This window comes from Mesocricetus auratus, unplaced genomic scaffold, assembly GCF_017639785.1.
Source record: "Mesocricetus auratus isolate SY011 unplaced genomic scaffold, BCM_Maur_2.0 Super-Scaffold_100009, whole genome shotgun sequence".
NCBI lineage: Eukaryota > Metazoa > Chordata > Mammalia > Rodentia > Cricetidae > Mesocricetus > Mesocricetus auratus.
The window spans coordinates 10,288,903-10,315,783 of NW_024429193.1; the positions used below are offsets into that span (position 1 = coordinate 10,288,903).

A 26,881-nucleotide genomic window follows, 5' to 3' on the forward strand; every position below is an offset into this window, starting at 1 on the left:
GTGTCAGAATACTGACGAGCACGGTGTTCAAGGAAACAGATGGACACCGCCATTAAACTACCAGGATATCCCCTTCTAATCTGTCTTTTCCCAGCGTCACTTTTCTTCTCTCTAAATATTAGATTCACTAATCAAGGAACTTTGGTCACATTAACCAATGTCTCCTGAGTTTTAATTTCTCCAGCTAGAATGCACACTATGGAGTTATCTAGAATATATTCCTATCTGGTGCCTGTCAGTCTCCATATGGAAGCGTGTTATAACTTCATATTGATGACTGGATATTATTCTTTTAATTTTATTATATTTGACAGTTTCATATTTGGGTATAATGTATTTTATCATACCCTCCCACATGACTCTCTTTATTACGTTCCCACCCCTGTTGAGCCCATTCTTTCCAAGTACTCCTTCTACTTTCAATGTGTGTGTGTGTGTGTGAGAGAGACAGAGAGAGAGAGAGAGAGAGAGAGAGAGAGAGAGAGAGAGAGAGAGAGAGAGAGAGAAAGAGAGAGAGAGCATGCTTCCATGGAGTTTAATTAGGGTTGCTTGCATGAACAAGGGTTGGAAGTTGGTGATGGGTGATGGCTCTTTTTAGTTAATCAATGGAAAATGCCAATACATAATGAAGACAGGGTTAGGGATTATTCACAGTGTGGTATATGGATGACTGTAGAGATGATGCAGAACATTGAGATTTCTTTGCTGTAAATCTGATGTATTCAAAGGTTCAGAGATGATAGGTGGAAAGTAATGTTGGGAAGGAAGGGACAAATGAAATGGAAAATTAACAGAGGGGGCTGGATGATCTAATAAGTGTGTACCAATGAGAAAAGTCTCATTGATGTGATGGGGGAGGTCCTTCTGTGTATATGTAAATAAAGCACTGTTGGCCAATAGGGAAGCAGGATAGGTGGACTAGGAATCTAGAAGGATTCTGGGAAATGCAGTGAAGAGGGTCATTGCCATGTGATCTTCCCGGGAAGAGGATGCAAGTCTGCGTTCTTGGTAAGATAAGACTGTACAAAAATATATTAGTGATTATGGGTAAATAATTGAGTCAGAGCTAGCCGATTAGAAACCAACAGATTCATAATTAATATAGTGTCCTGTGTGTTATTTGGGGGCTGAGACAGTGGCAGGGCCCAAGCGGCTGGTGGAAAGACTACATGTTACACTGATGAACTTGAGTGACTGAGAGACTGGGAAAAAAGCTAGGAAAGGAGGAAAGATGTAGGAAAAAAAGAAGTGATGATTTCTCAACTATAGGAAAGGCATTCGAATAAAAAGGTCCAGTTAAGAGTTATGATATCATGTTGAGTCTTGTGAAGGGCTGCAATGAAATCTATGGTAAAGTTGTTGAATGAGTACAAAGAAGGTGCCAATGTCTACTCTTTTCTATGAGATGATTACAAAAGTTGCAGGCAACAGTGACATTTGAACATCACTTGACCTTATTGGAAATCACTTTCTGTCTCTAAGTAAATCTGATTTTGAATTAACCTCAGGGGCCATCTTCTAATGGAAAAGGACATGCAAACTATGATTGTCAGGATTGGCTGGATTGGCATTCTCCTTCTTCCTCCTGCTCCTTAGTTTCACTATGTAGAAAATGAAGGCCTTGAACTCAGATATCCACCTGTTTCTGACAGCTAAGTGCTGGCATTAATGATGTGAGTCACAACACTTAGCTGTCCGGTTTCTCCTAACAAAGCTTCATTTGGGTTCTAGATGCTTGGAAACTTAATGGTATCACTGAACCAAGGCATACATGAAGCTTAAAAGGCAAGAAAACTATATCTGTCCTCACAGTAGTTCTCTACGGTACAAGTGGATAACACCCAGTGTGCACAGATGAGACCAAACTACATAGTGTGTGCATGGTCCAACAGCACAAAGTATTGTGCAGCACAAAAAAATGTAGAAAACTAGGTTAATTTCAAGAAGCATGCATCGACAATAGAAATCATAGACAAGAAAACACACGGTATGAAACGCTTCAATTTGTATATGTGCACAAACTATTTTCAATGCAGTGCCAGCGTGTAGATCAAGCATGCCAATGTGGATTGCAAGCATAGATTCTAATTATTCTCATGTAATCATCCATTATATACACAATTTACTGATTTGCACGCTCAACTAGAAAGACTCTAATGTTGTCAGAGTGTCTCTTAAATGTCCACGGTTTGGGTGTCTAGAGTTTTTCAAAAAGGCTTGCTTTCCTAGCAGGCATACCACTTCACTTTGCTTATCCTAATGCGTCAAAGTGTTTAAAAGCTTATCTTTCCCAAGCCTCTTTATGCTTTAATTTTATAGAACTAAATGGGCTTTGCTATTTTTATTTACCTGCAAAATAGAAAACATATTTTAGCTTGCAGATAATGCATATGGTGACTTGGTTCTAAGCCATTGTATTTGTTCTGGTTTTCCAGACTATGAAGACTGGAGTAGCCCTTGAGTTCAAGCATGTGGTCTTCAAGTAGTGTCTTTGGCATATAATGTTTTATGGAACTGCATCTCTCAGGAGTAGGACATTTGAAATGGTCAGAGACTGGATTTGAAAACTGACACCCCTTCAGAGTGTTCATGATCGAATGTGTGTTTCAGATTTGGAATTTGATATTTTCTGTGATTGTTTGGGCATCCAGGACTGGAACGTGGTTCTTGGAAGGGGAACTGCAGAATGCAAAGACGAGTAACTGAACAAAAGCCCGCTCTTTTGCTACACCCATCTGGAGCATTTTTGTGTGTGTGTGTGTGTGAGCTATTTGTGGGTATCAGCTCCCATATCAATGTTGATTGATGAGATGGTGTCAAAAACTCAAGCCTGAATTTTGTGTTTAAATCAGAAATGACAAACACATTTTCTAATCTTGCTCAGCTTAAGACTTTTTTTTTTTCGAGACAGGGTTTCTCTGTGTAGTTTTATAGACCACTCTGGCCTCAAACTCACAGAGATCTGCCTGCCTCTGCCTCCCAAGTGCTGGGATTAAAGGTGTGCACCACCACCACCTTGCCTAGACTTTTACTAAAAAATTGAAAATAGCAGTCCCTAGTGGACTTTTAGTATCCACGGTCAATGATGTCCTAGGACACAGTGGACTAAGACCTTTTCTGTCCTTTTACTTTCTGAGTTCCCATTCCTTCCTTCAGTGATCTATGGTTTTCATTAATGATTCAGCCAAATGGCATCTTATAATATAATAGTAAATTTAATGGGCATTTTTTTCTTATCTCAAGGATAGCACAGACTCTTTCTTTCCGTCTTTGAACTGCGTGTTCTTTAGGTCCTACTAAGAACTGCATATGTAAATCTTGCCAAAATCTGCAAGGAGAATTTGACTGCTTTTCCCATCTTGCTGACGAGAAAATGAAGACTCAGAAAGTCAAGTATTTTTCTCAAGGTCAGGTAGCTAAAAATTGCATATTCTGGAGTTTACTCCAACACAGACTTTTCAGTTGCATTTGTAAGCCAGTGTAACACTATAATAATAATAACCGTAATCACTATTATAATTCAACACAAATGGCAGCTGTAAATTCCCCTGTTTCTGCCAGTGATAAGCTAAGCATATTTGTTGACCCATCCCATTATGAAACAGAAGAAAAATGAGGTACACATGTCAATAATCTTTCATCATTTGTGTAATGTAACCAATTGCCACGAAGAGGGAAGGACTACCTTTAAGTTGCCCTACAGTTTTGGTTTTCAACCTCTACTGTCTTTTCTCACCGCTGAAATGTGATTAAATTGAATATCACTCAAATAAAGAAATAAGCCTATTTCTTTCCATTAACCTGTCAACATGTAAAGGGCTAGGAGACTGATTTACTTCAGGAATCAATGTGGAGGCAATTCTTCCCAATCTCTTGTAACTTTGGATTCTTCTCTTCTGTCAAGACACTAATCTCTGTTTTGTTTTCTGGCCTTGAAATTCCACCCCAATCAGCTTGGGTGACATGAACTAGATCTATTTCTATTATGTGTTTGTTTTAGCAAAATGTTATTGATGAAAAAGTAGAAGGCACGATGACAAGAAATTGCTTAACTGTCATTAGACTTTGCTCTCTGTGGCATTCAGAGAAGTGGAGAGAAAATCAGCAAAGTCGATAGCAAGGTCTCCCAAGGTATGTCTGATTGTTGTAAGAGCAATGCAAATATATACATTACAGCGATTCACATGGAGAGATGAGGAGACCAGGAGTAGGGCTAGGATAGAGCAAGGGAAAGGCAGACAAAGAGGGAAAATGGAGAGAGGAAGAGAAGGAAGAAGAGAGGAAAGGGGGGCCGGCCATGGAGGGAGAGAAAGGAGAAAGGGGCAGCTGTAAGAAGGGGGAGAAAGGGAAGGAGGGAAGGAAGGAGTGAGTAAGAGACAGATGGAGAGAGAGAGAGAGACTTCACAAGATAGATATAAGGTTGGCAGACTGTGTTTGCAGGTAGCCTGCATTTATTACAGATTTATGTGTTGGGATACCACAGCCTGAAGCTTTGTGTATGCTTATGATATAAGACCACTGTGGTATTTGATTTGATGTATGGGTCTAAAAACCTCTTACCCGTTGTTGCTGTACTGCAGATGTTGCAAGGCAGCATCAAAAGATGGCTTCTTTTTAAATTTGAAAGCATCAAACCCACCAATTTACCCATTACTATTAACAAGATCAAATCATAGCAATATCCAACTCAGCAGGCATTTATTTATTGTTGTTATTAAAAATGTCTGGCACTGCAGGGGAAAAAAAAGACATATGAAGAGAGTAATACAAATAAGAGTAACTCACCGGGAACCTACTATGTGACAGAACTGTATGAACACTGTCCCTCCTAAATATAACTTCAAGGGAGGAATTATTTCACAGTTAGAGGAACACCAAGCCTTAGAGAATGGAGGCACCTTTTCATTTCTTGAAAAAAAACGTTTATTTGGTATAATTTTACATGTGTGTTTTGCCTGTATATATGTATATACACTACACACATTTCTAGTGTCCATAGAGGTCAGAAGAAAGCCTTGAATCTCCTAGAACTGGATTATTTATATTTTTAGGCTACTGTGTGTGGGTGCTGGGAATTGAACCTAGGTCCTCTGAAAGAGCAGTAGCTTCTCCTAACCACTGAGCCACCTCTCCAGGTCCTAGAGCACAAGCTCTTAATGCACGTAAAGAAAGTAATGTCCAAAGTAAAGGAGCTTGTCACACTTTTTTTTTAATCATTTTTTATTTTAATTTTAAATAGCTTGTTTTACATGTCAATCCCAGTTCCCTCTCCCTCCCCTCCTCCCGCACTCCCCTTCCCCCCTCCCTCCCACCCTATTGCCAAATCCTTCCACATAGGGGATATCTAGGGTCTGTCATTTTACTCTTGGTAGGGTCAAGGCACTCCCCTAAGAGTCCAGGCTGAGAGAGCATCTCTCTTTGTGCTATAGGCACATGAAGACAGTTTGTATACCAGGGATAGACACTGATCCACAGCTCAGGGCCCCATAGGTTGCCCAGGCCTTCTCACTGACACTCACATTTGGGGGGTCCAGATCAGTCCCATGCTGGCCTCCCCACTGTCGGTCTGGGGTCCAAGAGCACTCCCCTGTTCAGATCAGCTGTCTCTGCTGGTTTTGCCAGCCCATTCTTTGCCAATTTGCTCATCACTCCTCTCTCTCTGTCACTGGGTTCCTTGGGTTCAGTTCAGTGCTTAGTTGTGTGTTTGCCTCTGCTTCCATCAGTCACAGGATGAAGGCTCCCGGATGGTTATAGACATCAAGTTCATTATCAGGAATGGGCATTCGAGGTGGTCCCTCCACTATTGCTTAGCTTGCCAATTGATGTTATACCTTTAGATCACTCGAGGTCACTCTGGTGCCTGATCTGTCTTCGATCCTATGATTCCCTCTTCCCCCTATTCTACCCCCACCCCCTCAACTTCCTGTTCCCCCATGACCAACTCCCTTCCTCTTTACCCCCTCTATTCTTCCCAGGTCCCACTCCCCCCACCCCTCGCCGTGTTCCCCATCAGAGGATCTTGTCTCCATCCTCTTCTCTTGGGTACTATGCATATATGCATATCTTTTAGGTTCTTTCCTGTTTCCCAGACTCTCTATCTGTGGAAGTGCAGACTGGCACTATCCTGATCCATATCTAGAATCCATATATGAGTGAGTACATACCATGTTTGTCTTTTTGCGACTGGGTTACCTCACTCAGGATGGTTTCTTCCAGTGCTATCCATTTCCCTGCGAATTTCAAGATTCCATTGTTTTTTTCTGCTGAGTAATACTCCATTGTGTAAATGTACCACATTTTCTCTATCCACTCTTCAGTTGAGGGGCATCTAGGTTGCTTCCAGGTTCTGGCTATTACAAACAATGCTGCTATGAACATAGTGGAGCAGATGCCCTTGTTGTATGAACCTGCCTCATTTGGATAAATGCCTAAGAGTGGAATTGCTGGGTCTAGTGGTAGATTAATTCCCATTTTCCTGAGGAATCTCCATACTGATTTCCAAAGAGGCTGTATGAGTCGGCATTCCCACCAGCAGTGGAGGAGTGTTCCTCTCTCTCCACATCCTCTCCAGCATAAATTGTCTTCGGTGTTTTTGATTCTAGCCATTCTGACAGGAGTAAGATGGTATCTCAGAGTTGTTTTGATTTGCATTTCCCTGATGGCTAAGGATGTTGAGCACTTTCTTAAGTGTCTCTTGGCCATTTTAGCCTCCTCTACTGAGAATTCTCTATTTAGCTCTGTACCCCACCTTTCAAGTGGATCCTTTGGTGTTTTGGAGACTTGTTTCTTGAGTTCTTTGTAAATTTTGGAGATTAGCCCTCTGTCAGATGTAGGGTTAGTGAATATCTTTTCCCATTCTGTGGCCTGCCTTTTTGTCTTTCTGACTGTGTCCTTTGCCTTACAGAAGCTTTTTAGTTTCAGAAGGTCCCATTTGTTAATTGTCGATCTCAGTGCCTGTGCCACTGGTGTTATGTTTAGGAAGTGGTCTCCTGTACCAACTCGTTGAAGAGTATCTCCCACTTTCTCTTCTAAAAGTTTCAGTGTGGCTGGATGTATGTTGAGATCTTTGATCCATTTGGACTTAAGTTTTGTACAAGGCGATAAACATGGATCTATCTGCAGTCTTCTGCATACCAGTACCCAGTTATGCCAGCACCATTTGTTGAAGATGCTTTCTTTTTTCCACTGTACAGTTTTAGCTTCTTTGTCAAAAATCAGGTGTTCATAGGTGTGTGGGTTAAAATTAGGGCTTTCGATTCGGTTCCATTGGTCTACCTGCCTATTTTTGTGCCAATACCAAGCTGTTTTCAGGACTATAGCTCTATAATAGAGCTTGAAGTCAGGTATGGTGATGCCTCCTGAAGTTCCTTTATTGTATAGGGATGTTTTGGCTATCCTGGGCCTTTTGTTTTTCCATATAAAGTTGATTAATGTTCTTTCCAGGTCCTTGAAGAATTGTGATGGAATTTTGATAGGGATTGCATTGAATCTATAGACTGCTTTTGGCAAGATTGCCATTTTTATTATGTTGATCCTACCAATCCAAGAGCATGGGAGATCTTTCCATTTTCTGGTATCTTCTTTGATTTCTTTCTTCAAAGACACAAAGTTCTTGATATACAGGTCTTTCACTTCCTTGGTTAACATTATCCCCAGATATTTGATGCTGTTTTTGGCTATTGTAAAAGGTGATGTTTCTCTGATTTCTTTCTCAGTCACTTCATCATCTGTATATACTAGGGCCACTGATTTTTTTGAGTTTACCTTGTATCCTGCCACATTGCTGAAGGTGTTTATCAGCTCTAGGAGTGACCTTGCGGAGTTTTTGGATCACTTATGTAAACTATCATATCATCTGCAAATAATGAAAGTTTGACTTCTTCTTTACCTATTTGTATCCCCTTTATCTCCTTTTGTTGTCTTATTGCTGTAGCTAGAACTTCAAGTACAATATTGAAGAGATATGGAGAGAGTGGACAGCCTTGTCTTGTTCCTGATTTTAGAGGAATTGCTTTGAGTTTCTCTCCATTTAGTTTGATGTTAGCTGTTGGTTTACTGTATATTGCTTTTATTATATTCAGGTACGTTCCTGTTATCCCTGATCTCTCTAGGACCTTTATCATGAAGGGGTGCTGGATTTTGTCAAAGGCTTTTTCAGCATCTAGTGAGATGATCATGTGGTTTTTCTTTCGCAGATTGTTAATATGGTGGATTACATTGATAGATTTTCTAATGTTGAACCATCCCTGCATTCCTGGAATGAAGCCTACTTGATCATGGTGGATGATTTTTCTGATGTGTTCTTGAATCCGGTTTGCAAGTATTTTATTGAGTATTTTTGCATCAATGTTCATGAGGGAAATTGGTCTATAGTTCTCTTTCTTAGTTGTGTCTTTGTGTGGCTTGGGTATCAAGGTAATTGTAGCCTCGTAGAAAGAGTTTGGCAGTGAGCCTCCTGCTTCTATTGTGTGGAATACTTTGACGAGTATTGGAATGAGCTCTTCTTTGAATTTCTGGTAGAATTCTGCACTGAAGCCATCTGGGCCTGGGCTTTTTTTGTTTGGGAGACTTTTGATGACTGCTTCTATTTCATTAGGGGTTATAGGTCTGTTTAGATTATTTATCTGTTCTTGATTTAGTTTTGGCAAGTGATATCTATCCAGGAAATTGTCCATTTCCTTTAAATTTTCAAATTTTGTGGAGTACAGATTTTCAAAGTATGCCCTGATGATTCTCTTGATTTCCTCAGAGTCCGTTGTTATGTCCCCTTTTTCATCCCTGATTTTGTTAATTAGCATGTTCTCTCTCTGTCTTTTGGTTAGTTTGGACAGAGGTTTGTCTATTTTGTTGATTTTCTCAAAGAACCAACTCTTTGTTTCATTGATTCTTCTCAGTGTTTTCCTGGTTTCTACTTGATTGATTTCAGCCCTCAATTTGATTATTTCCTGGCGTCTGCTCCTCCTGGGGGAGTTTGCTTCTTTTTGTTCTAGAACATTCAGCTGTGCTATTAATTCTCTAGTATGACTGTTCTCCAGTTTTTTCATGTGGGCACTTAGTGCTATAAACTTTCCTCTCAGCACTGCTTTCAAAGTGTCCCATAAGTTTGTGTATGTTGTGTCTTCATTCTCATTGAAATCGAGGAAGTCTTTAATTTCTTTTTTTATTTGTTCCTTTACCCAGGGATGGTGCAATTGTGCATTGTTCAATCTCCATGAGTTTGTAGGGTTTCTGCGATTTGTGTTATTGTTGAATTCTAATGTTAATGCATGGTGGTCTGATAAGATGCAGGGAGTTATTCCAATTTTTTTGTATCTGTGGAGATTTGCTATGTTTCCTATTATGTGGTCAATTTTAGAGAAGGTTCCATGTGGTGCCGAGAAGAAGGTATATCCCTTTGTATTTGGATGGAATGTTCTATAGATGTCTGTTAAACCCAGTTGGGTCATAACTTCTATTAATTCTTTTGTTTCTTTGTTAAGTTTCTGTCTGGAGGTCCTGTCTAGCGGTGAGAGCGGAGTGTTGAAGTCTGCTACTATTAGTGTGTGAGATTTTATGTGCATTTTGAGCTTTAGTAATGTTTCTTTCACGAATGTAGGTGCCTTTGTATTTGGGGCGTAGATGTTTAAAATCGAGACTTCGTCTTGATGTATTTTTCCTTTGATGAATATGAAGTGCCCTTCTTCATCTCTTTTGATTGATTTTAATTTGAAGTCTAATTTGTTAGATATTAGGATTGCTACGCCCGCTTGTTTCTTGGGGCCGTTTGATTGGAAGATCTTTTCCCAGCCCTTTACTCTGAGATAACGTCTGTCTTTGTTGTTGAGATGTGTTTCTTGTATGCAGCAGAAGGAAGGGTTCTGTCTTCGTATCCATTCTGCTAGTCTGTGTCTTTTTATAGGCAAGTTGAGGCCGTTGACATTGAGGGATATTAATGACCATTGATTGGTGATCCTTGTTTGCGCTTGATTTATTGTTAGTGAAGTTATTTTGTGTTGTTTCTCCTCCCTTTTTCTTTTAGTGTTTTGTAAAGTATGATTACTATATTGCCTGTGTCTTTGTGAATGTAGTTATCTTCCTTGGCTCTAGGTTTTCCTTCTAGCATTTTCTGTAGAGCTGGATTCATGGATACGTATTGTTTAAATCTGGCTTTGTCATGGAATATTTTGTTTTCTCCATCTATGGTAATTGAGAGCTTTGCTGGATATAGTAGTCTGGGCTGGCATCCTTGTTCCCTTAGCGTTTGTAGGACATCTGACCAGGATCTTCTGGCTTTCATCGTTTCCATTGAGAAGTCAGGTGTAATTCGGATAGGTCTGCCTTTGTATGTTACTTGGCCTTTTTCTTTAGCTGCTCTTAATATTTTCTCTTTGCTCTGTAGGTTTGATGTTTTGATTATTATATGGCGAGGTGACTTCTTTTTCTGGTCAAGCCTATTTGGTGTTCTGTAAGATTCTTGTACTTTCATAGGCATATCTTTCTTTAGGTTAGGGAAGTTTTCTTCTATGATTTTGTTGAATATGTTTTCTGTACCTTTAAGTTGAAGTTCTTCACCTTCTTCTATACCTATTATTCTCAGGTTTGGCTTCTTCATGGTGTCCCATATTTCCTGGATATTTTGTGTTAAGGATTTGTTGGTTTTGAGATTTTCTTTGGTTGACGACTCTATATCCTCTAATGAGTCTTCAACACCTGAGATTCTCTCTTCTATCTCTTGTATTCTATTGGTGATACTTGCATCTGTAGTTCCAGACCGTTTACCGAGCTTTTCTATTTCCAGCATCCCTTCATTCTGTGTTTTCTTTATCGTTTCTATTTCAGCTTTCAATCCTTCAACTGTTTGAGCTGTTTCCTTAATTTTCTTGGTTGTTTTTTCTTGGTGCTCTTTAGATTCTTTGAGAGATTTGTTTATTTCTTGAATTTTTCCCCCATTTCATGGATTTTTTTGTTTGTTTTTTCTTCTATTTCTTTAAGGGATTTCCTCGTTTCTTCTTTGAGGCTCTCCATCATCTTCATGAAATAATTTTTAAGGTCTGTCTCCTCTTCTTCATCTATGTAGTGCTTTTCGGGACTTGCTGGTGTTGGATCCCTGGATTCTGGTGGGGTCATGTTGGTGTTTCTATTGCTGAGTGATCTCTTATTCTGTCTTCTTCCCATCTCTTCTTCCAGTGGGTGCTGGTGGGGTCTTTCCGTCTCCACTGGTCTCCTTCCTTACTGCGGGCTGAAGCTGGGCTCCCTGGAGTTGGGGTCTTGGAGGGCTGATCTCTTTCCTGAAGCTGGGCTCGCTGGGTTGGGGTCTTGGAGGGGCTGATCTCTTTCCTGTGTGGGTGGGTCTTCTGGATGCCGGGAGTAGCCCAGAAGATCGCGGGGGGATGGGTGATGGGCGGGCGGTCCCCGCTGGAGACCCAATCTCACCTGAAGCTGGGCTCTCTGGGTTGGAGTCTTGGAGGGGCTGATCTCTTTCCTGTGTGGGCGGCTCTTCTGGATGCCGGGAGCAGCCCAGAAGATCGTGGGGGGATGGGTGATGGGCAGGTGGTCCCCGCTGGAGACCCAATCTCACCTGAAGCTGGGCTCCCTGGGGTTGGGGTCTTGGAGGGGCTGATCTCTTTCCTGTGTGGGCGGCTCTTCTGGCAGCCGGGGGCGGCCCCGAAGATGGAGGGGGATGGGTGATGGGCGGGCGGTCCCAGCCGGAGACCCAATCTCACCTGAAGCTGGGCTCGCTGGGTTGGGGTCTTGGAGGGGCTGATCTCTTTTCCTCGAGCTTGTCACACTTTAACTCTGCTTCAACTCTACTGCCATTCCAGACTGAGGCTCTGCAGTTATCCCTACACATACAATTTTATTTTGTGTATATACAAATATACACATCAAATCTGACACAAAAGGTGGCATGTATAACACCCTGTCCCTGTCAAAACATAACCATACTAGTACATAGGACAATCTCTATACATTGGTTATTGCCTTTATCTTTGAATTCGTAATGTTTGAGAAAGCAGAGTATGCTTTGCATGGGGTGGGGTTGAAATGCGGTAAAGAAGGAAAATGCTTCATTCAGTCTCAGAGGCTCTCGTAAATAGGTCAACACTGGAAGACAACTTAAGAGATCTGAAAGAAGCAACATGGACATGCAGAGGTCACTCCCTTTGTGTCATGCCAGTCAGAATAGCTGAACAGACCTGAGGGAATTATACTGAGGGGTCTTGAGAATGCTCAAAGATAGGGTTGGAGGGGGGACAGTTTTCGTTGACTTTATCAGTGAGGAATTCTAGAGACTGGGAATCAGCTCTGTGCAAATGAGCAAGCATTATTTTGAGGCTTGACAGGGGAATAAATGTTCTATACATAGAGAAAGGCAAGCTTTATTTATTCATTTGTTTATTCATTTATTTATTTATTTACTCATTTAGTCTCTGAACCAGAGCATGGTTCTTTATGTCAAATGAGATCATGTGGTGGCCACTTGGGTCCCAGTATGAAGTCACCAAGATCAACTTGTGAGAATAAGGTTTGTCCTTTTTGAACAACATTTACTCTGTGATGTGATGGACCAATGGGAGACAGTTCTCTCCATTTCATTTCACAGTTATTTTATGTCACCCTTTTCTGTAGATCAGCACTCCCCTGTCCTTAATTCTCGCTGTCTCTTTCTGTCAACATTTCCTCCATTCCCTGGGAAAACGAATGCTCTCTGGAGGACCCATGCTTCTGTAGATTTCATTTGTGCAGTAATTCATTCAGCTAATCAATTTTGTGTGTGCATACCACATATGTGTGAGCATGGGCACACACACTCCCTGACACATGTGTGTGTGGGGAGGGGGAAGGTCAGGGAACAACTTTTGTTAGTCAGTTCTCTCTTTGATCTTATTTAGAAATCTTTTTGTATAAGCTGCTGCTGAACAGTGTTCTCCAGTCTAGCTGTCTCCTAACCTTCTGAGCAAGCCTCCTAACTCTGCTTCTCGTCTCTCCAGGAAAGCTGGGATCATAGACACATGCCACTGCATTTACCTTATTATGTAGGCCAAAGACGGAACTTCAGCTCAGGTGACTAGCACTTTTCCCGAAGAAGCACTGTCTCCCAGCCCTGCAAGCTCCCTCTGCTAGGATGTCCATTGTTGCTTTCTCCCTCTGTTGGAGATTCGCTTCAACCTTGCTCAGTTCCTCTCCTCAAGATAGGAAGCTCTTGCTCTCTGGTTTATTCAAGGCTAGCACAGGAGAACATGGAAGAAAAACCAGTCCCTTTTCTGCTAGCTCACACAAGTGAACACACGAACGGATTAGAGCATTTTCATCTGTAAAACCCAACAGAAACCCAGAATTAATAAATAAAATCTCCCAGGACTGGGCATCCACTTTTGATGATTAATACTTTATTTGTCTGCTCCCCTTTAAAGAAAAGCTTCTGGAAAGAGAGACTGGGTGACTGCTGCCTCTCCTTCGTTTATTGTCAGGCTTTGCTCTGGACTGTCTTCTTCCGTGCTTGGGCGTTCATCCACAGGAATGCTTGTGCAAGAGGTTTTTACTTGTGAACTGAAGTTCCCTTAAAAAAAAAGCCACACTGTGTTGAAAACTCTGCAAAAAAAGAAAGTGACTGATTAGAACTTCCTGCTTGTGGAGAGTTGTTATTAAAATGAAAAATTACCCTGGACTGTCTTCAGTCTCTTTAATATCGATTTATCACCCACCTCTGTATTTGACGTAACATCTCTTTTGACTGCTAGGTAACCCTGTGGAATAAAGTCTTAGCATACCAATGACTTCTGAAAAGCCCAAAGCTGAGAATACCATGGACATTTGAAACACGGGAATGTGGTTTTTTCCCTCCCTGCCTTGTTATAACCTTCCTACAGGCTATGCTCACCACCATACATGGTAAACGTATTGAGTTATAGCTGTCATTTTTTTGTGTGTGACTATTCAAGTTTATATATAAAACTTTATTTCTATGGTGGAAGAAACCATTTTGGGGGTAACCTGAATCCCTCTTTACCAGAATGGTCACTCATATTTGGGTCAAAATTAACAATTAGTTCCTTTTGAATGAGAATTGTGTTTTGGTTAACACAGTCATTTGGGATGGAATCTAGGTCCCGTTATTTTATATATAATGCTGCCTAAGTGGCTATCATACTTTTAGAACTGGCACAAATGCCCCATGTAAATGTAAATTCCTGACAGAGGGCACTCAATCTACCCCAGTGCTGGGTATCTGTGAGAACCCATCTCCTGATCTAGGAGGCGTCTGTCCTCGGCATTTCTGTGAACAGAATATGGTGATTATTTTGAATTATCCTTTGTAAGAGTTACTGCAGAGTGTCTTAAATAGAAAGCTTGCTATGCATTTTAAAATAAGATTATGGTTTACAAAAAAGAAATGATTCATTCATGAGTTTTCCAAAACATAACCCTCATGTTAGGCTAGGTACATATTTACAGCTCTGTCTTCTGCTGATGCCTGAATGCCTTTATAAACAAATAATCATGGAGAATATGGGGCCTAAGAAAATCATTATAATAACATTATTTAGCTTTGTATACAGCACTTCTCAAGCTATTTTATATCTTTATAAGACAATGCTTGACATGTTGGGTGTTTAAATTGAAGCATTTGACTAGACTACTAAAAATTCATAGATACCTTTAGCTGAGGGTTCTTTAGCCTGTGTTCATGAAAACCTTTGAGGAGTTAAGAGTTGTATGCTGGAAGTGTATCTTTGGTGAGTGTTCTATTAGTCTCTGGGGCTGGCATAGTCTACAACACTCACAGCCCTACTACCTATTAGCTGTTTTCTTAAAATCATAGTCTACAACACTCACAGCCCTACCACCTATTAGCTGTTTTCTTAAAATAAGTCCTTCATACTTTCTCTATGTTGACTTACAATTATCCCTGACATTTATTTGTTCCTGTTTCTATTTTTGAGAGAGATCAAGATAACTCCAGTGCTCAGTAACAGAGTGGGAGACAGAGTTGACTTTTCAACCATTCATCGGAAACTTAGAAGATCAAGTCAGAAGTTGAGTAACCCGATCTCTACAGTCAATCACAGAAGTCAGAGGAGAGTGGGAACAAACTATGCTTATCAGCAGTCCTAGGATCTCCATGGAACTTTCACAGGAGTCATTAGCTGTCCCAGGCTTCAGTTACTTCAACTCTCAGAGTCTAACTTAGGTTACTCCAAAGTACTTAGGATTATATAAAGCTTTTATAGGCATACCTGGGAAAACAGTAATCTACCCTTTAGTAAGGATTTTATTTTTTTAATAAAAAATGGGAGTGATGTTATATTAGCTATAAATAATCTCCGTTTTAGTGAGTGCGAAAATAGATTAATTTAGTAATTTTTCTCTATGAAAATTATTAGAGGAATTAGATGTGTCTTTGAGCACAAATACAAGAGCCAGAAGAAAAGTAAATGTGATTTCAGTTTCATTCATCTGCTTTCAAAGACTGAGACAAACTTGGACCTGTTCCAAAAGACCAAAATAAACAGAGAGGAAATGTTGGAAGGTTGAATCAGAGCCAGGATAAACTAGGATTTCCAGTGTTTAGAATGGATATTGCAAATGGATCCAAAACATGGTTCAAGGGCATACATTTAATTCTGGAAACCAGGCCAAGTTGCTTCAATTAGTACTTTTCAAAATTAGGAAATTAATTTGTATCAATATTAATCTGTATGGGAGACTATCAATGATATATAAAAGGGCACTTTGACTATTAATGTATTTTCCCCCTATAGTGTCATTACCTTAGGTCAATTAACTCTATGTACTTTTTGACATATTAATAAGTAGGCTGTGTTTGAGACAACTCTCTTATTGCTTCTGTTGAGTTTGTCTTTGATTGTAAATGAAATTTACAAACTCTGTTTTTTAGAGAATTTAGGAGATACCACACATGTTGTAGCATAGGCTATATATGTATATATACATATGCATGTCAAATTAAAGCTAATGATTATATGGGGTCAACATACCATTAACCCATGCCTTGATGTATGATGTTTAATTAGATCAATACAAAAACAAAGAACAAAGAAGAGTGCTGATATTGGCTGTGCTATCTATCACAGAGTTCTGAAAAGGCTGCCCTTGTTCTAATAATGAAGACTGACCCTAATTATTCAGGTTAGTATCATTACTAGCTTCTGCTTAGACTGACTTAGAGTCATTCCACATTAAGGAAATCATGTATTCTGGCTTGTAAAATCTGGCAAAATGGCTAGTGATCACAGTACTCTGTAACAAAGAGAAGACATAATGAGATACTGTCCAGTTCAGAGAACTGCAGCTGAGCTGAGTGCCATGCTCAGTGACATCTTGGTGGGTTTGGTAATGACTCTGAAAAGAAATTAAACTTCTTTTATTCTTGAGTTTTAGAAAAAAATGACAGAATCGTTGAGCAAATCAGATTCTAAAAGGAAAGAGAAAACACGTCTGATGTTAAAAATGTTCATATGCCTAGAAATTCTTGGAACTCCAGGGCTGAAGCAAACACTATTGGATTTGAACTCTGTACTTAGTGAAAGGTGCCAACATTATTTGCAAATGGGTCCACTATTTTTTATTTTTATTCATTTTACATACAAATCATCTCCTCCCGTGCTCCTCACCTACCCCCAACCCACCCCCATGCACTCCTCAGGAAGGGTAAGGTCTCCCACTGGAAGTCAACAAAGCCTGGCACATTCAGTTGAGGCAGGCCACTATTTAGCTAGAGCGGGTGCTAATCAGATGCCCAACATGGATGAAGCTTATTTTAGGACGCTAAATTGTCAGCCGTAAATTTTTGTTATTAGGTCTATATATTTATTTTGCCTGCACACACGTATGTGCACCATGTGTTTGCCTCGTACTTGTAAAGTGCAGAAGACTGGGGTCATATCCTCTGCTATGGTTTTGAGCTGACATGTGGGCGCTGGGAATTGAACCAGCGTCCTCCAAGAGAGCAGCCAGCAGAATCTCCCCAGCCCTGAAAACTGCCAGTTTCTAAATGTTAATATTTGCAGGTTGTAACTAGATATTTCTTTACACTAATTATAGCATCGTTCATAGTAATGTTACCATTTAGTGGAAGGCAGCCTGAGGTATAAATGCCAACCTCATCCATTTATTCAATAAACATGCACAGAGCACCTCCTGTTGTGAGTCCTGGGCTAGATGACAGCTTCTATTCTTTCCAGTTCTACTTTTGTTAAGTATGCGTTTGTGTTTTACTCTTCATTACAATCCACTCGTTACGTTCCTGATTCTGTTATAGCATTAAAAAGGAACCTTTTTTTCAGGTTTTCTTTTAGATGTGTGTTTTAAGTTATACTTTTCTCTTGGTTTTTTTTTAGTCTTTTATTTTTGAAACAAGGCTGACCTTGTACTTATTTTGCAGGCCAGGATGGCCTTGCACTCACAGAGGTCTGCCAATCCCTGCCTCCCAAGTGCTGGGATCAGATGTGATCCCACCATGCCTGGCTCCAATTAAACAGTTGACAATCAGCTATTCCAGCAGTTTTGTCTGTGTCCCTAGGACCCTGACAGGCCCTTTGGTTGTTAGGAGCACATGACGCTGTGTACACAAATGCAGTTGTGCCCTGCAAGCATTTCCCGGAAGTTGTTTCATACTTTCTTGTCAAGGCTGGGCTTCTTCATGCTCTTCCTAAGGTTCTCACTAACAACTGAAAAGTAAGTTAAAATGGCAGTAGAGCCTGGTGTTCAGAACTAAGCCTTATTTGTGGCCTTGATTCCATCCCGTGTTAGTACCCACACAATTGGCAGTGTTGACGCTTTAGACTTATACACACAGAACCTGATACTAGTACGGGAGTGAATTTCACAAACTTGAGTACCCTGTGGCCAGTCAGCACATGCGCATGGTCTCCCAGTAGTCAGAATACTCCTGTTAAGGAATTTAACTTATCCTTGAACCTGCAACCACGTGCCTGTGTTTGAATTGCTGCCCTGTGACCTTGGGGGAAAAATCCCTGTTCTAAATGCCAGCAGAAAGGAGAGCATTGTTTCAGCTACACATGAATGAGGGTTGAATGGACCACTGCACACAAAGTGTTTATCACAGCGTTTCGTGTGGTTTTAGAAACCTACGGATCAGAACACCCTGTGACTTGCCACTCTCCCATGTGTTGCCTGTGTAAGGTGGAGCCCTGCTTGATGGGAGAGATATGAGATAAATGTGTAACTTTCATGACACATATGCATAACTTTCATGACACATATGTACATTTCAGCGATGCTGAATTCATTAAAATGTGTACTTTCTTCTAGTTATGACGAGAAAAAAATCAGTGTTTTGTATTTTTAAGGTATTCTTTTTTCTTGGTAGAGCCATCCAAGTTAATATAAGACTGCAGAGACATTAATAGCAGAGTCCCTGTGCTACTATAGTGACTGGATTTTCAGGAAGGTTCCATCATTCACCGGCTGCATGACCTTAAGCTATTTACCTTTCTGTTCCTGTTTCTTCATCTGGAAACAAAATATGTCATGGTGTGACACTTTCCTCAGTATTGTAAAGTCTAAATGCTGAAATGTATGTAAAATTCTTAGAACACATAGTGAGCACCCAGAAAATGCTGGCTATTACAAACATTACTCGTAGTGAATGATTTAAATATAGCTTGTATGTGTGTGTGTGTGTGTGTGTGTGTGTGTGTGCTCAAGCACACATGCGCACATTAGTGAGTGTATTGAAGCTTAGGATTACAAAGTGCTAAATCAGGAAAATAATATTAGCATTTGGTATTCCATTCATTCATCTCTCCCAGTTTTAATAATATATCCAATAACTATCTATGTTCAGCAATATAGTGTTTAGTCATAGGGATAATGGTGTCAGGTATAAATGGGACAATTAAAAACACTACGGGAGCTAACTTGCTCAGAAAGTTGCAATGCGAATATTCCTTCCTAAGAGCCTCACAAATGCACAGCGAGGAAGAATGAGGGCATCTTATTTTATTCCCTGATGGGAATCTATCCCCATCAAATACACAACATAATTCTGCTGGTGGGCAACCTCTGCTGAGACTCCCTGCCTCATCATACAGGCCTTTTAGAGAAGGAAATAGATGGGCATTGATTTCAATTTTTAAGGAGTCAATACATTATAAGTGTAAGTTAAAAGGGGAAGGATACCATGTGGTTCTTAGAGATATTTCGGGCTGTGTCTAGCTTAAGAACACTAATATTAGCACACATTTGGAGCTAACTTTATATATTATTGTCAAATGCTATTTCTGTAGCATCTGAAATGCTTCAAAATGGCATTTGTGCAGTTTGTCTCAGGACTGTGAAATGAATTTGCTCATTGAAAAGCCACCCATTAGGTAGTCATGCTTCGCCAAGCACTAGCCTAGGCACTGGGATACAAAGATGGCATTTTCCTGACCTCAGCTTCAGACGGTCAACACTGAGTTAGATTTGTAAGGAAGGATCAGGAAGACACGAGAGAGGTCTCTAATTAAAGCAAAGACTGTGAGTCACTAAGAGTTTTCAAGAATTGAAACACAGAATGATGGCTTGAGTAAGGCCAATGGGTTCTTGTGTTAGACAATGGGCTATGGGCCTGTATGGGGTCACAGGTGCAGCAGGATGAAGGGCATAGTGACATGGGTATACAGTGACTTGAACTGCTTGGGGGAGCAGTAAGTATTCCCCATGAACGGAACATAGGAATCACTTCTGTTTCTAGAGATGATTCTGTAGTGGCAGAGCACTGTTTAGACATATGCAAGGCTCTAGGCTTAAACCCCATCACAAACATAGAAATGTCCATGTTCCTCCCAGACTTTGAGAAACCCAGGGGCTGGCTGAGGGCACAGGGAAGCATTAGGAGAGCCTGGGATATGAGTAGGGTGGGGAGATCCACTACTGTGAGCTACCTTGGGCAGAGCAAGCATTCTCCTTAGAAGACAGCCTTCTGTAGGGAGCAGGATGGTGAACCAGACACATTTGCCATCCCAGGAAGCAGCCATGCCTAGTTCCTAACTGGGAGGGTTTGCCCAGTAGATCTTTATAGGGTCCTGGCAGCCTCCTGTACGGGTGAAAAGGCAGCTGTTAAGGGCAGTGAGCTAACTGAGGCAGAGTCTCTAACTAAACTCATGTGTTTGAACTGTGTCCCCAAAGCTTCGGGGAGTCATGGTGGGTTTTTTAGCAGGGCAATGGCACAATTAGACGTGCCAAATTTTAAAAGCTCTTCTTGGCTGCTGTATCTAGATGGACTGCAACATTGTGAGCCTGAAATGACTGACAGGAGCTTGCAGTGTGCCAAAGATGCTGAAAGGACTGGGGTGGCCAAGGACAGGAAGAGAACATCTGGGGAGGCCTGGAAGATGGCCAGAGGAGGATTGCTGGTTGGATGAGAAGGAGATAAAAAGCAGAGCTGTGAAGAATCGATAGTCTGCCCGGGGAACCTCCAGTAGCCAAGTGTGCAGTGAGGGGCTCAGAGGAGGTGTAGGGGAAGAGAGAGGCTGATTTCATGGGGACTGGGGTTGATTTTGAGGGCCCTGCTGTAAAGGGAAGTGGAGACACTTTGAAGTCTGTTGAAGAGAGGTTTATAATGGAAGACGAGGTTCTTCAGAATCATAGCACCAACTGTCAACTTGACACAAACTTAGGGTCACCAGGTAAGAGAACTGGCAGGTCATTTTCTTAATTTCTAATTGATTAGAAGGGCCTAGAACACGGTGGGCAGTGTGTTGCCTACACATATAATAATCCTCTTTGCCTATGCATTTCATCATTGCCTTTTCTTTCTAGCTATAAGCCCTATGAGAGTAAGGACTCCCTGTTTCGTCTCTAGTGCACAAGCAATGCTTGACAAATAGGCAACAGTCAAATTGCTTTTGAGTCAGAAGGGGCTATTTAAGTAGCAATCAAGAGATTAACCCCGTTTGTCCCATACAGTGAAGACAGGGATGAAGGAACAGGGAGAGAGGTAACCACAGAACAGAACATGTGAGTCATGGAAGGAAAAGCATCCATTGACATGATTCTCTGGACAAGGAATATTTCATTGAAATACTGAATTCTATGGAAAAGAAATGCTTAATAATTAGTTGTGGATGAGTTTAGCTGTCATTGCTTAAGGCTAAATTTTGGGTAGTCAAGGAAATCTTTCATTTATTCAATTTTTGACCTGACGAAATCATGATGTTTCACTGCAAACTTGTAGCCTAAGTTAATAAGAAATCTGATTTCCCCCAACTTGACCAGGAATGGAGAGGAAGAGGGATGAAAGAGATATCTTCATAAAGGATGCCATTATGGGGTTAGTGAGAAATCTGATGCCAGGGAAATTCTCATGAATCCACAAACATGATCCCAGCTAAGGCTCCTAGCAATAGTAGAGAAGACGCCCAAACAGGCATGTCCCTGTAATCATATTGGTGACTTCTCTGTCATCACAGAACCTTCATCCAGTCACTGATAGAAGCAGATCTACAGCCAATCACTGGGCCAAGCTCTGGTAGTCAAGTCAAAGAGAGGGAGGAGAGATTATATGAACAAGGGGCGGGATCAAGATCATGAAGGGGGAAACCAATGGAGATAGCTGACAGAGCTGGGAGCTCATTGACACTAGACTGACAGCTGGGAAGACTGCATTGACTGAACTAGGCCCTCTGCATTTGGATGACAGCTCTGTGGCTTGGTCTGTTTCTGAGACCCCCAGAAGTGGGACTAGGATCTATCCCTGGTGCATGAGCTAAATTTTTGAGCCCATTACCCATGGTGGGATGCCTTGCTCAGCCTTGATACAGGGAGGAGGAGCTTGGTCCTGCCTCAACTTGATGTGCTAGGCTTTGTTGACTCCCCATGGGAGGCCTTACCGTTTCTGAGGGGTAGAAGGGGGGTTGAGTGGAGGAAAGGTGTGGGTGAATGGGAGGAGGGGAGAGAGGGGGAACTGTGGTTGGTATGTAAAATGACTAAAAGTTTAAAATAAAAAAAAGCAAACAAAAGCAAAGCAGCAACAACAGAAAAAGAAATCTGATTCCTGTGAAAACGTGAGGATACTTTTTTGGTCTGTATCGCACATTTTCCTGTTATCACAGTAGTAACTCAGTAGCCAAGGCCATATCCGAGTGGCTTTGTCACTTAGTCATTTCAAGCGATATTAACCTTCATCAAACTGTTGAACTGCATGAGATGACAGCAGCTGTGGTCACCTGCACAATCCCACTCCAGATCAATCCAGTCAGCACTCCAGCATGCAAGTAGGAAAGCATTATGAGTCTCTACTGTTAGCTGTGAAGCTAGTGACTACTGAAGGCTGCTGGGCAAGAAGAGTCCATTTTCTTCCAGTGTGGCCCAGAGTAGGTCCACCAACCTCCAGTGCATAGATCCTTCTATCTCAGTCCATGAGATGACACTGCCCACATTTAGGTTGCCTTCCTACCTCCACTATGACTGTATGGACAACACAAATTAGAGTCCATGGGTTGTTGAAAGAAAAGAAAGAAAAGACAATACAAAATGAAGCGGAGGTAGAGCCTTGGGGATGGATCTTAGAGGAGCTGAGGTGAATGTTATTAAGATGCATCGGATCAATGTATGAAATTCTCCATGAGTTAGTAAAATATTGAATTCTAAAAAGTATTTGGGTTGGTCTTTGTAGGTAGGTTAATGGAAACCCACAAACTTTATCCAAGGATCAAGCAATCTAATTAAATGTTAGCAGTAAAAATAACCCCATATTTTTGGCAAAAAATAAAATGGTAAATGGTAGGACAGCGCAAAAAACAAGGGAGAGAAACACCCACTGAACAAACGGGACTTTGTTTCTTATTAATTACTAGATTAAGGAAATGACATTTACTGGAGGAAATAAGAGATCATTTAACAGAATTGCCAAAGGTCTTTTGAGCCTCCAGAGAAATGAAGAAATGAGCTAAATGATCAAAACTAATGTTGGGAACCAGGACTGTAATACTTGCTAATATTTTTGCTAATTTGACAAAGCATATGAGTTTCTAAACAAGATAATGAGAGAAAAGAAAGAACTGTCATGGGGAAAAATACTATGTTCCTACCATTTACATTTTAATCACCTAAGGGTATCTCCCTAAGGTGATCAAATTGTCTTAATGAGAACTTTGTTGGAATAGATATCACTAGGTACATGGGAGGAGACAATATTAATTTATCCCTTAAATTTAGATACCTGAATAGAATACTTTACATTTCGTGAGATTATACTATTACAGCTTGCATAATTACTACTTAAAATGAAGTGGATAGATGCCACCTTTTCAACATTGTAACACATTTAATAAATAGATGTGCAATGATGGTGATGGTGATTCTTGGTTGTCAGTTCTATGGGATTTGGAACACCATGGAAGCAAGTGTCTGTAAGGGATAATTTATATCAGGCTAGTGGAGGCAGGAAAGCAACTTAAATGTGGGCGGTATTATCCCATGCGCTGAGATACTAGACTTAGCAGAAAGGAGAAAATGAGCTAAGAACCAGTGTTCATCACTCTGCCTCATGACTAAGAGTGAGACAAGTGACTAATACTAAATCATCCTGTTTCTGAAATGCACATCTAGCACAATCGTATTGCTGGGAAGCAACAACAGTTTAAAAGGTTTATCTGCACCCTAAGTCAACCAGTAAGCCTGAGGCAATATTTGTTTCAAACTGTAAGCCACAGGCATTTCATCTCTTGGTGAGTCTCCTCCCTCAATGAGGAAGCTGGGTCCCAGTCTGCTGAGGTCTTTTTATGCCATAATTAAATTCAAAGACACTGCTCCTTGAAGAAACTTGAAGGCAATACTTCTTGGGAAAAAAGAAAGAGTTGTGAGTGTTCAGCTTCTGTTTCTGGGAGAACTATGGCCCCCATTGCAGGGTCAGCAACTGTGGCTCACAGGCTAACTCTGGTCTGCTGTGTGTTTTTAAACATTGATTTGGATCACATCACATCCCCTTCTTAAGGCTGCCCTGTTTAGACTGTTTGCACACTGAGTTGAATAGAGGCTAGTGACCGTGTGACCTGCCAAATCTAAAGTGTTTCCTCCTCAGCCCTTACAGAAAAAAGTTGGTAACCCTGCTGTATTGCAAAGTTACCCTAAATATTCCCATATGAAAGGAGTTAAAGGGATTATAAAAGATGGGATTAGTCAAAGGTCAAATGGTTAGGGAAACATTTGTGTAAACAAATGTAATTTTTTCCTTATTGCAAGATTTTTCAGAATGATTACTGTACTAAAGCACATCTTGACCCCCTGGCAGGAAATCGCTTGATCATCTGTCTTCTTTTTTTTTTTTTTCTTTTAGGGTGGGATACGCATGTGATTCGTGACCTAAGAAAAGTTCAAAAATATTTGTCGTTCATGATTTTCTGTTTCTAAGTTCACTTCTATCACTGGTTAATACTGTCAATTTCTCTTGTAGACATTCCATGTCGTTTAAGTTAATCTATTGTGCACTCTTTGCTCACTTTTTCAACAAAATCCTAATATGGATTATTTTGATGCCTGACCTCATTTTCTAAAGGAATATTTTTTCCTTAGTTTTTCAATCTTTTGAACCAATTTAAACTTAACCCAAGCAAAGTATAGTCTGAGTGATTGTGCAACTTCATGGTTTCTTAGACACCAAAGTTAGAAATTATTTGAAAGTCAATTGTATAAATGAACTAACTGCCCTGGGAATATACTGAACCTGACTGGTTCAGTCAGTAAAGAGTCACTGTGCAAACATGAGGACCTAGATTTGGACCCCTATCCTCCAGGTGAAAATCTGCATATGGTGTCATGTTTATACAACTGCAGTGATGTATTATTTATGATTTATTGAAGTTTGATTGAGAATTCAGTAAGCAAAGTCAGCCACAAGCTATAGAAGCCAGGCACACACCTTTAATTCCAGGAGCCAGAAGCTAGGAGGTGGTGGTACACACCTTTAATCCTAGGACTCAAGATTAAGAGATAGCGGGATCTCTGTGAGTTCAAGGCCACTTTGATCTACACAAGATTGATCCATTCCTAAAGAGAGTCAACTCACACAAAGATAATCTCAGTACCTTCTATCACACACATTTAATCCCAACACTAGAGGGGTATAATAGAGCAGGGTCTGCAGAGGTCAGTATAGAGGTATCTATTCCCCAGCCACATTGAGGATAGGAAGACATTGAAGTCTCAGGATTCTCCACCCACACTGAGGAGAGGTTACAGTGTGAGGTTTGGTGAAGCTAGAATCACCTTTCATTCTGAGGTAGAGTAAGAGCAAGTGGCCGGCTGCTTTGCTTCCCTGATCTTCAGGTTGAACCCCAACATCAGTCTCTGGGTCTTTTATTTTTCATGTTACACACAACCATGGTGCTAGAGAGGTAAGACCAGATCTTTGGGGTTTGCTGGCCAGAAAGTCTCGTCAAATCACTGGGTTCCAGGTTCAGTGAGAGCTTTGTGTCAAAGAGTAATGTGGAGGGAGGTCCAGGAAGACATTCACTATCGACTGGTTGTCTCCACATGACATGTAGTCTTGTACTTACACATCTCCTGGAATATGCTCAACATCCCACTGTCCCACACAAATTAAATGTATCCCTAGCATTTTGTCACAGAAGGCAATGCTTGCCATCAAATTATCTCCCCTCAAGTGGGAGAACACTGTCTGTAAAATAGAAAAGTCATGTAAGCAATATATTGTACGTGTGGGTATGAATCCCAATCCCCCTTAAGTGTAAGAGTTAACTCAGTCTGAGAAGCAGTAACTTGCTCCAGCCCTCTAAGCTGGTGAGGATTTGGTCTTCATAAGAACTGAAATTCTAACGCAAGCTGAGGACTGGCATGGGGTCTTTACAAGTACAGGGAATGAGCCTAAGACAGAGAATCAGGTAGGAGGACCTTCGGACACATCAGCATTCACAAAGGGAGGAAACGAGAAGCAGAGGAGAACTGAAGAACTGTGGTCCTATGGGTTATGTGTCATATAATCAAACAGAGAGGGTGCGAAGAAAGCCTATCGTGACCAAATGCCGAAGAAGGGTGGCACCAGATAAATGACCTGAACAGGGCGAGGAGTTTGGTCTAGGGTATTTGAAACTCAGACCTTCCTAAATGCTGTGGCCCCTCCATTCTTGACAGTGTCTTTCTCTTTCCTAACTTTCTCTATGTTTCTGTTTCTGCTTATGTATATCCCTGTCCCAAAGGACTTGAAAGATTCAGAAGTCAACTCTCTTAGTTAGGGTTTCTTTTGTTGTGAAGAGACACCATGAACACAGCAACCCTTATAAAGGACAACATTTAATTGGGGCTTACTTACAGTTTCATAGGTTCAGTCCATTATCATCATGGAGAGGAGGAGCATGGCAGCATGCAGGCAGACATGGTGCTGGCTGCATCTTGATCAGAAAGCAACAGGGCGTAGACTGAGTGTCACACTCAGTGACAATTGAGCAAAAGAGATCTCCAAGCTCACTCCACAGTGACACATTTCCTCCAACAAGGCCACAGCTACTTCAACAAGGCCACACCTCCCCCTGTGAGATTATGGGGGCTAACTATGTTCAAACTACCACAGTGTCTATAACAAGATTCCTGTAGTAGGATGACCAAGAAGAGATAAAGGAGAGTACTGTATTGATTATATAGATAATGCCATCCAATAGACCTGGTCCTAAAGTTGCCAAACTCTTGCCAGTGACAATGTACATAACCAGTAGCCAAATTTGGGCCATTTCTATATGAGAACATGTAAAGATGTTGGGGGTGTATTTTAGTGGAACTGACCTACAGTCAGGAGCTGTTATTGCACATAAACATAGAACTGTGACTCACAACAGGAAGTTGAAAGGCATCTGCGTTTGCGGGAAGCTATGTTCTCTTTTTGTGGTGGCTTCCCACCCCTTCCTTCTTATGAGATGCG

At 41.0% G+C, this 26,881-nt stretch overlaps 1 long non-coding RNA gene across 1 annotated transcript; it reads right to left on the bottom strand.

The window, feature by feature from the left end:
- Positions 1–13,350: 13,350 nt before the first annotated feature.
- LOC121142203 lies at positions 13,351–26,413 on the bottom strand. Its single transcript, XR_005879183.1, has 2 exons — positions 26,279–26,413; positions 13,351–13,572 (listed from the first exon to the last, which is right to left on the bottom strand). It is a non-coding gene; the product is annotated as an uncharacterized LOC121142203 (long non-coding RNA).
- Positions 26,414–26,881: the final 468 nt, after the last annotated feature.